Source organism: Egretta garzetta, unplaced genomic scaffold, assembly GCF_000687185.1.
Source record: "Egretta garzetta isolate BGI_Z169 unplaced genomic scaffold, ASM68718v1 scaffold179, whole genome shotgun sequence".
Taxonomy (NCBI): Eukaryota; Metazoa; Chordata; class Aves; order Pelecaniformes; family Ardeidae; genus Egretta; species Egretta garzetta.
In genome coordinates, this window is record NW_009270001.1 from 5,096,645 (window position 1) to 5,107,159 (window position 10,515).

A 10,515-nucleotide genomic window follows, 5' to 3' on the forward strand; every position below is an offset into this window, starting at 1 on the left:
TTCTGCTGAACTCAATGGGACCACAGATCCATTAATATAGAGAACTGAGTGAATTCCTCCTACTTTTCCTGGGCTGAGGTACAGTGGCATTTTGCACCTGCATAAATAATACAATAAAATTATTCTGTTAAATTATATCAGAATCAGACCTTAGGAATTATAAATAAGGCAGGGCAAACCGGAAGAAACAGGTGGAGGAAGAAGAAGTTAGGAATGAGCAGAGGGAAGGAAACCTCATTCATTCTTCTGAGCAGATGCACATGTATGGAAACTGAAATAATAACCTGTTTAGCTAATCTGGCCTTGGAAATGGGCAGCGCTGTAGATTATCCATGAAGGCAGAGCCTGATACCTTTCCAAAGGAACAAGGCTGTTTAGCTTTTCAGTATGCACAGGGCCATACTGAGAACACCTGAAACCCTATTCTCCTCAAATGCTTAACCAGCCTCCCTCCACACCCACCTTGACCAGTGAGGGAAAAGAGGGGAAGGGACAGAGGGGAAGGCGAGACGCACAAATGCCATGAGATGTCAATATCAGGTGGTGTCGATTTAATCTCCCTGCTCAAAGCTCTTGATTTGATTTAGGATAGCCGTTGTTAAGAGCAGAAGGAGCTGCTGGCACGAACAGCAACCCTCTCAGCCAGCCGCTATTTCCAACTGTCCTGAATATTAAAAAAAAAAAAAAATGGGGAGGGGGAAGAGGGACTGAAAGAGAGAGAAAGAGAGACTCAAAGAACAAGCCTACTGAAGAGCAGTGGCTGCAGCTCACTCGGAGGAATTCCATTAAATGAACTCATCCGTCATCTTGCCTTTTATTGATGAGTGGCATTGCTTGGCGGCAAGTGACATGGCAGAACAAATAGCATCGGAGCCCTGGCTTCCTCTTCCATTGCACACAGAGACACACAGGCCCCAAAACAATGAGTCATTACTTATTACATCCATTATTAACTCAGCTCAGGCTCATTAGGCATGGAAATTGAGGAGGGGAGAGAAAAAAAAAAATGAACCAGGAGCTAAGTAACACCGAGTACCCACACGTTCTGGGAAAGGGTGTGGTGAGAGGGGGAGAGAGAAGGGCAGTTAAAATTTGCTACTCAACAGTTGTGACATTGTCAAATCCTAAGGGTCATGGGTAGTTGATCATATGTTTTCCTTTTTCAGACATGATTGCATTGAGGACTGTGCTTTAAAACAACAAGGCCAAAAGAACAGAGATATGAGAACTACACCATTAACTACTGCAAGACCTTCAGAATAAAGTTTATCAAGAGCGATACGATTTTATTAGAGGGATCTCACTTGAACACAATAAAAAAATATGAAAAATGGAGCTACTAGAATTATAAATCAAGTTTTTTGGTGAGGGGAGTGAATTGGAATTCCTGCGTGTCGTCTTGTCGTCTTGTCTGTGGCATTAAATTAATTCCATTTAATGTTGTCTGTCTAAGAGTTAAAATACCTAGTACAAACTAATGTCTTGTCCAAATTTCCTGTACAGTTGAAGGAGGGCAATAAAATTGCCAGTGAATGATTCATCCAATCCTAAAAAAGATGTTTGAAAGAGATTAAATTAACTACTATGTGGAGATGTTGATATCTCTCCTTTTACTATCAAGGAAGTCTAGATGACCAGCTTTGATGGAGCATATAACTTGTAGACAGCTGAAGTTAAGTGAAGTGAGTCCGTCTGTAGCTGTCTTAATTTGTATTTGACTACAACAGCAACAGCTTTCTGAATCTGTCTGAAAACAAGGGTTTTTTTCCATTTCCTTGACTACTCAGGTCTAGAAACATTTCCTGAAATGTGTCCATTCACTTTAAAAAAAAAAAAAAAAAAAAAAAAAAAGATAAAAGATTCAGGAAAAAAGGTGAGTTAGAACTACTACTGAGCCAGTGGAAAATGGATAATATACAGATAGAATTAAAATGGGATAGAGTGGGTCTGAGAAAAACCAAGAGGTGTGTGGACACGCTCAAATAAAATGAGACAACAGTGAAGCAATTCCAGTAAAAGCAAGACTGTCTGAATCGGTTTAGTCACCAGTCCAGATAAAATGAATATTGGTCTGAATGCCTGCACCAGATTAAATTCGGTTCAAGTTTCAATTTCTCTGAACTTCAATAAATTGTATTAACCCTTGGCTAGATTTCACCTTTTCTTTTTCACTGCCCATTGTCTTAAGTATAAGATAAAGAAAAAAGAGATTACTGAAATACAAAGGAAGACTTTATAAAAAAAAAAGGGGCGGGGGGGGGGGGGGGGGGGGAGGGGGAGAAGTGTTGAAAATTCTGAAGGGGGTCCAATCATCCTGTGAAACAAATGGAGACTACTGTCAGTCCAGGTGGTCTTCACCTCCAAGTGCAGAGTTACAAGTCGATTTCTGAACCTCTTCAGTACTTCCTAAAACTATTTTCCACAAGACAGAGATTAAGTTTCACATTGCAAATACATCTAAATCAAATTAAATTAAAAGTTAGAGTAAGTAGCTATATTTTCAGTTCAACCAACAGAAATAGCTAATTGCATGAATTTCTGAAGCCAGGTATTTCCAAACTGTCTGACTTCTCTTGTTGCACTCAAAGACTTGTTACATGTGTTACTTCTTGCAACTCCTGATTTACACCCGCTGATGACAGGAGCTGGATAGCTTGGGAAGAACTTGCTCATTTATCTCCTTTTTTCTGGGAACAGGCAGTAGTAGAGAGTAGAGTAAGATTCCTTCCAAGTCCATCTTGGCAAGAGCATGTGTATTAAAGGCTCTTCTTCTGCTAATTAATTCCAAAAAGATGCACAAAAGAAAGTTGTGTTACTTGACAGCTGCCCTAAATATCTTAGTGTCAGAGTTGGTTAGCACATGCCACTGATCATATTCTTTCAGCTCAGATGCATAAGTCGCAGTTAGCTTGTGCAAGAGGTAACAGAACTGGAAAAAAGGGAACTGTGTCCTCCTTGACATGGGAATTCAGCTGATGTTTCCCTGTATTTTTTCTGTCCCTGTACAGAAGCAGTTTACATGTTTACAGGGAGTTTTTTAAAAAAATGTTTCATTAAACAGAATGGAAAGTATCTCACTCATTTTCTTCTCTTTTCTCTTTCTTCCCTTTTTAATGTTTTCTATTCTTTATGAAAAACAATCCAAGTAATGGAGCGCATGAGAAATCAAAGTTTTAGGGAAAGGAGATAAATCTTTATTTGGCCTGTTGAATTGTGATGGGTTTAATTCATACATACAACAAATAAATAATTTTTATTTAACAATATTTGAAATAAGTAATTTTAATACATATATAAGTGCTTTAAAGATAATTTTTACTTTTAATCTCAGAATGTACCATTTCTTAGAGAGATTCTTTCAGAGGAGGGGTAAGAAGAAAGGAGATTAATTGCACCAGATGATACTCCTAGTCAAATGTCCACGTTTTTTCTACCCTTCAAGGTACAGATAGGAAAACATAAGAATCATACCCTGTTTTATTTGAGCCTGTGGCAACCATAAGAGTAGATGAAATAATCTATAGTGTTTTGTCAACAATTTAGAGTGTGTTAAAAAACAAGGAAAAAAATAGATACATTCACATGGTTTATTTTTCTCCAGCTAACTCTAAGGCAACTGCTTTGAATGTTAAAAAGCATTCTGTTTGTAAATATATAATTAATAAAACCAAAAATCATAGATAATCTTGGCAAGCTACCTACCCTCCCAAAATCTTTGAGAAGTGCATGAGTTCATTTAGAAACTCAAGAGCTTCAGATCTCTTCAAATGAACAAATTTCTCTGGATGCTCAGGCATCTGGGTGCTCTAACACTACTCTCATTTGCCACCTCTGGAACCTACTGTGGGAAAATCATTGCTCATAACTTAGGGCATCACAGCACAATCCGTGAGGGCCTTATGTGGTTGCTTTGGATGATCACCCTCTCTCATTCAGAGTACTTTGTCTCTGAGGATCCAGTCTTGCGATGAGATTTAATTATTCATCAGATTTCACTTCAGCTGAGCCCATTCCAGGGCCAGGCCTAGGGGTGGGAATCATTTCTCCTTGTGTTAGAAGTCTGTAAAGTAGAAATGGAAGAGAGTCCATATTTCAGTCTCTCTTTCCATTAATAAAGAGAAATAGGAACATTTAGGGCACAACTCAATGACTTATTTTTGACTTGCACCTTAGGAATAGATGAATTGTGCCTTAAACGTGCTTGATTCTCCATCGATTACAGAGCCTCAAGTGACTGGCTCAGATGTCAACAGCTACATTTGGGCAGATGAATCTCACCCAGGAGGTTTACATTTTATTTAATGATTTTGCATTAAGGTACCAGAGACAAGATGCACAAGAAAATGCAGTCAAAGAAAGATCATCTTCCCCTGCTTGTGGTACAGTGATATTTTGTGCTAATGTTTTGCAACTGTTGTTCAATGTTCACTTCTTTGCAGTGTCTGCAGTAGCAAGGAGGCTGGAGGTGTCCTATCAGCCCGTCTCAATTCTATCAGCAGCTGCCATAGCAGGAGAAATCCTAATTTGGTACAATATGCCAGTAGCTGAGGTTAGCTCAGCAGCAGCAGCTAAAAGACAGATGTAAAATCAGTAGCTGATGATTTTACATCAGAGGAGTGAATGTAAAATCAATGAGAAGTTTTAAAGTGGGGAATGTCCTAAATTTAACAAGGGAAATTAAGTCAACGTTTATTTTAGCAAATGGAAAGGTTCTCCTCTCAGACTAAGACTGTGATTAGCAGAGTGCTAGAAACTAAGAATACGTTAACAGAAGCTTGCTTTAAGCACAGCTTCCTGGTATCAAAAATATATTCAGCATTTCACTGGATGTTCATTGATTCAAACAGTCTTTAATATTATAGACAGAACAAAATACATAGAGGTAGTTGAAAATGATGTTGCATTAGGCAAAGGCAACAGGCAGAGACAGGGAAAATAAGGTATAATATTTTCCAGGTAATTTTTTTGTCTGGATTTTTAATTTTCTTCATTTAAATATATCATCAAGCTGCATTTGTAAAAACTGTCTTTTTCCCTTAAAATTTTAAGCTCTTTCTTTCCCCTTATCTTCTATCTTTTTTCTCTTCCTCTTAGTTGCTCCTTCTGGGGTGGGGGAATGGGGTGGAATAAGGAAGAAGGAAAAAAGGAGAAGCAAAAGGAAAATAAGGGACAAAGCCATCACAATTAAGAAGAAATGTCACAGCACAATTCTTTCTTTGCTTGAAAACAAATAAGGGTGAAAAATTGAAATAAGCCACCTTCTAATGGGAAGAATTTTGAACTTGAACTTCTGTTAGCTCTATTGTTGCTCAGTAAAGGTTAAGCACATGCTATGCTTCTATCGTATATTCCCAAGGAAGTCTCAGTGAAACATTCATGTTCATACAAGAAAGGACCTTGAAAGTTTTGGATTTAAAATATTTGTACATATAATTCTAAGCAAGCCAGTACTTAAGTGTTTTAGTGCATAGGCGCCCCTTCATAATGTTTAAGATTCTGTGCTGAAACCTCAGTTATATAAAACATCCCTCTCTGAACACTGTCCAGAGATTTATGTTTGCCTGCGTATCAGTCTCCTTTTCAAGATATGTGATCAGACATGAGCTGGCAGATTGCAGTTTAGGTGTTTGCAGCGCTGTGACATTTTCTCTTACCAGTTCATTTCTTTCCATGTTCTGAAGAAGTCTAATTTGGGAAGATGTCTTCATTTCTCATGTGTTTTTATATTGCCCTTTAACTCAGAAAATATTGAATGTATATGTGCACAAACATTCATACACGTATGCACCTGTATAGGTGTAGCTATATGTGTGCATCCCAGCTGGCAATGTGGCATCTGCCTGCACTATTGATATCAGAAGCCAAAGAGCTCCAGACTGTCTCTTCTAAGAGTTATGTTTAATTTTTCAAAAACTTGGTTAATATTTTTCAACACTGAATTCTAAAGCAAAAATGGCTCCTACTTTTAGCAGTTTTCTCATCCTGTATTACGCGACAGTAAGTTTCAACTCCCACTGTCTTAAAACTAGAAATCTAAACTAAACTGATTGTTTTCATTCAGTTGAGAGCCATGCTAGACAAATACTGAAGTTCAGAGAAAAATTTGCCACTCTTTTCTAAAAGGTGCTTGGCTTTTGGTGGGATAAATCATCTTCTGGAAATATCTACTGGAATATTTCTCTCTTGCCCATCTATCTCTGTGCCCACTTCTGTCTTCACTCTCCCATAGCTACGCACATGCTTAACTCCTAGATAGCAAAAAAGAAGGGAGATTAGTCCCACAATTTACACAGCTTCAATATTTTCCAACACTTGGAACAAGGAAAGGTAGTGGTTTCTTACCAATGGCTTTCTACTAAAGATGGGACCCATATTAGTATCCATTTTAAATGTAAAGCATAAAAAGAAGTATACTGAGATTCTTCCAGATAAAAATGACTATGTTGCAAATCCTGGAGCTTTAGAATTCTAAAGGGATTCTATAGCAGTGGATGAACTCTACATTGTAATATTGAGATTTCACATGAGATATAATATTTTGAGGCAGCACGAATATTAAAAAGGTTTCTTAAGACAATATTTTTATCTAATTTCATATATCTAAAATATTAAAAGGAGAATAAGGTGAGTTAAATATACCATGTTATACAAAACAGAGAAAAAAGAATGCATGACAAATACAAGATTGTTTTCAAAACTTGATATAATAACCTTTGAAAAATTATAGTATGATGAAGCATCCAAATGAACCTGCACAGCATAGTGCAATGTAATTATTCAAGGTTTTCCTTTTATTAGAACCTTCATATATAGTAATATAAAGCACATTCAGTGTCTGGTATGTGTTATCAATTCATTTTTCCCCATCTAGATTTACATTTCCTCCCCAGAATGAAGATAAGACGATCTCTCGAACTGACGATTTTAAGTTTCAGATTTAGAATGCAAGCTTTTAATTGCTATGACTGCAATGTGTTTACTGTGTCTAAAGATATGCAAACTGCTTTATGAGTAACTCAATAGTGTTTGTTTGTGATCTTATTTTGTTAGGGGCTGATCCAGAGCTCTTTGAAGTCCGTGGAAATTTTTTCATTGACTTCAAAGAGTTTTTGGCTCAGACCCTTATCCTTAAATACTGAATAGATTAACAACTGATTTGTGAATAGTTCACAATGCCAAAAGGAAAGGGGAAAAGCCAGCATTTACAAAATTATATATCTGGCAAACACTATTTGACTATCTTCTATTAATATGTGTATTAATATTAAACTGGTACCACAATGGCATATGTACATCATTGGGCTGCCAGAACAGAGTAGGAGGAAAGGAGTGCTCTACATACAGAAATATTTAATGATATCCTTGTATTTTACACACAGCTTCACCTAAGCCTATTCCAAGAGCGAGGCCACTGGAGTATTCAAGGATGCACAACCATTTCCTAGGCAGAAGTTCTTTCCCAGATGTTCAGTTTGACCTGGGGCAACTCAATCAAAGTCTGTAAGGTTTCCAACATGTCTAGTGGGGATTTATTTTTAAAAATGTGGCATATGGATTTTTCTGGCAATAATGAAATATAGCTGTGCACACTCCATTACATAAAATGAGACTGTAATCCTTAAAACTGTGTGAATAACTGGAATTGGAAAGCTGGGAGATGGGAAAAAGGAAAAAGGTTCAGGGTGAAGAAAGGGAAGAGCTTCAGGAAGGACATTTGAAGAGGTGACCCATGCAGAATATGGAATGAACCATATGGAAAACATGGACTCCAAGGAATATATAGCAACCCTGAAAGGATATAGCATTACATATAGCATTGCATAATTAGCTCAGAAAAAAAAAATTCAGATAAAAAGATGGGGAATGACTTCATAAAAATATTTCAGTAAATAGATTTTTATAATGCTTTCTGTGGAATTCTGTCTGTATCTCAACCTCTTGCTTCTTAAAAGCATAAAAATGCTGCTTTTGGTAATTAACTGTCTTGCCTTGCACTACAGCAGTTTTGAGACTTTCAAAGCAGGAAGAGAGGTTTAAGAAACTCTACCTCCATAAATTCAGTTCCAGTTTTAAAGAACTTAAAATATCAATAGACAAAGCAGAGAGAAAAACAACTCAGTAAAAAATTCCTGGGTTTTCTTATGGAAATAGGGCCTGACCATTTAGTTTATGAAGCCTTTCACCCCAATAGAAACTGGGAATGTTAGGATTCAGTAGAAATTTTGCCTCCACTGTGCTCCAGGATGCCTGATCACAAAACGAGCAATATCACACAGAACTACATTTTCTGTGTCAGACCTCTGACACAGCAGAACCATTCTTTCCAGGTACACATTCCTCTTCCTAGTTCCCTTTGTTCTTCCAGAAAATGTCCCGAGCAAACCTTTCCCCCTCCCTACCTTTTTTTAAGCTTCAAAATAGTTTTTTCTCTTTCTTATATATTAGGACAGTATTTCTTCTTTCAGTGTGTTGTATTTAAAATTACATTTAGGCTACTTTTCTACAGTGACCCTCTCCCTTATGAACAAATGCCCATGTACCTGTAATGGCTGCATGCACCTGCATTGCTGTCTGTGTACACGCTAAAGTAACTCCTTTCCCTCTGCTTAATAGGTATGAGCATTACTGAGTGCAGTTGGCGCTCAGTAAATAATAAATAACAATAACAATAATAATAATTTAATTCCATCTAATGGAATAATTTGCTGTCTAATCATGGTAATAAAGGGAGTCCATTATGCCACCAAAATTGTGTGCTAAACATGAGCCTTTGTATAGAATAACTCGAGCAGCTGCTGCCGAGGTCTTGTCATATTGCAGAAGCACTCGGCTGGCCAAAACTTCCTGGTGCAGAGACATCAATCTCACTCCCCGTTGGCTGCTGAGTTCGCTCTATAGACAGCCAGTATTGCTGTCAGCTTTGCGTCTATGATGGACAATGGAATTCAGTAACAATGCGCTTGAGTAGCATATTGCTTTTTGCATGAGCAGTGGGTTGCACTGTCAGTGACAGTTGTGGGAGAGTTGGTAGTTTTGGTAGGAAACAAACAAATCTGAAGCCATTTGGAATATGAAGGGAAATTAATGTCGCCTTCATTGCCTGTAAAATTCAAATGCAGTACCGCTGTACTTTCCTCTGTGCTTTCCTTAGCCTAGAGAGATACGATGTAAAGGGTAAGAGATGTATAAGAGAATATTAAAAAAAGCATAGGTATTTGAGAATTTTTGTTCATTGCAAAAGAGAAGATCCAGTAACAGCCATTCCTGTAATGACGTAGACTGAAAAATTTAACTTTAGGCACAGTTTAAGCATCTAACTCTATCATAATGACTCACAAACCCCTATCCTAACTGCTGAGGCATCTCAGTATTCCCAGACATCTCTGGTTTTTTGCTACAAGACTTACAGAGCACCTTAAAACTCCATTACTGCACATATCCAAAGCCATTGTCTTGACAGAGGCAAGCAGCCCAGCAGCTGTTTTTACATAAGTGTGCATTTCTGAGCATCCTTTCACCTTCCTCTCCCAGGGACCCCAACATGCGGGAACCAAGCTCCTGTTCAGAAGCACAGTAGGAGAGTATGTAACACTGATGACAGCAGCTAGGTTCTACTTTGTGTTTTACACAGGTGTCCTCCTTCATGTCAGGCATCTCCAACTTATACTTGCCAGAACTCATGAGAATGCCTTAACTGTTAGCCTTAATGTAATTCTTCTTTACTGTCTTTATGGTCCCTGAATTACTTAAATTTGTTTATATGGGGATCCACTCAATTATATGTTCTTATTCTGTTACAGTAATCATATAACTTATATGTCTCTCCTAAGTATGAGAGAGTTTCTCCTTACTACTAAAAGATCAAGCACTTATCATCGGGTATACTGTAAATTCAAACCCTACCTTATTTAATGATGGTTTGCTTATACTGTCAAAACTTATATGTACATAAAAAGATACAAGACTGAATATCTCAGTATCAAAAGAGAGTAAATAAGAGCTAGATTGGCATAGTTAAGGTCTGGAGGGAAAAGGTAGCAACCCAAGTGTAGGACCTGTTGTGCTATGTTTTCTAAGCTCAGTGATAAAGTGGGTTGAAAGGAATACTCAGGAGATAGCTGAGATATCTTTAAGGGGTACCTCTTTTAGAGGTATGGAGTATGGAAATGGAGTGGCATGTAGCTAAACGTGAGGTCAGCCACAGCACTTCACTCTGTTGGTGGCTCTACAAGGCGGTGTGACCAGCAGGTCACTGTGGCTGGGGTGAGCTTTGGAATTGGCTCTTTTAACTAGTTGTGGAGGCTGCTGCTCCCTTTGCCTCCCAGTAAACCAGCATGTTTCTCAGTGTTAGTTTTACAATTCTGTCTTCTAAACCACATTCTCAATATTAATTTCCTGAAGAATAAATTTTCTTCAAGTGATTTACAGAGTGAAAATTATTCTTGAAGAAAGTGGCTGGAAAGCATGAATGGAAAGACAAGTAGTGTTGGCTGTTCCCAAAGGAGTTTGTAGGGA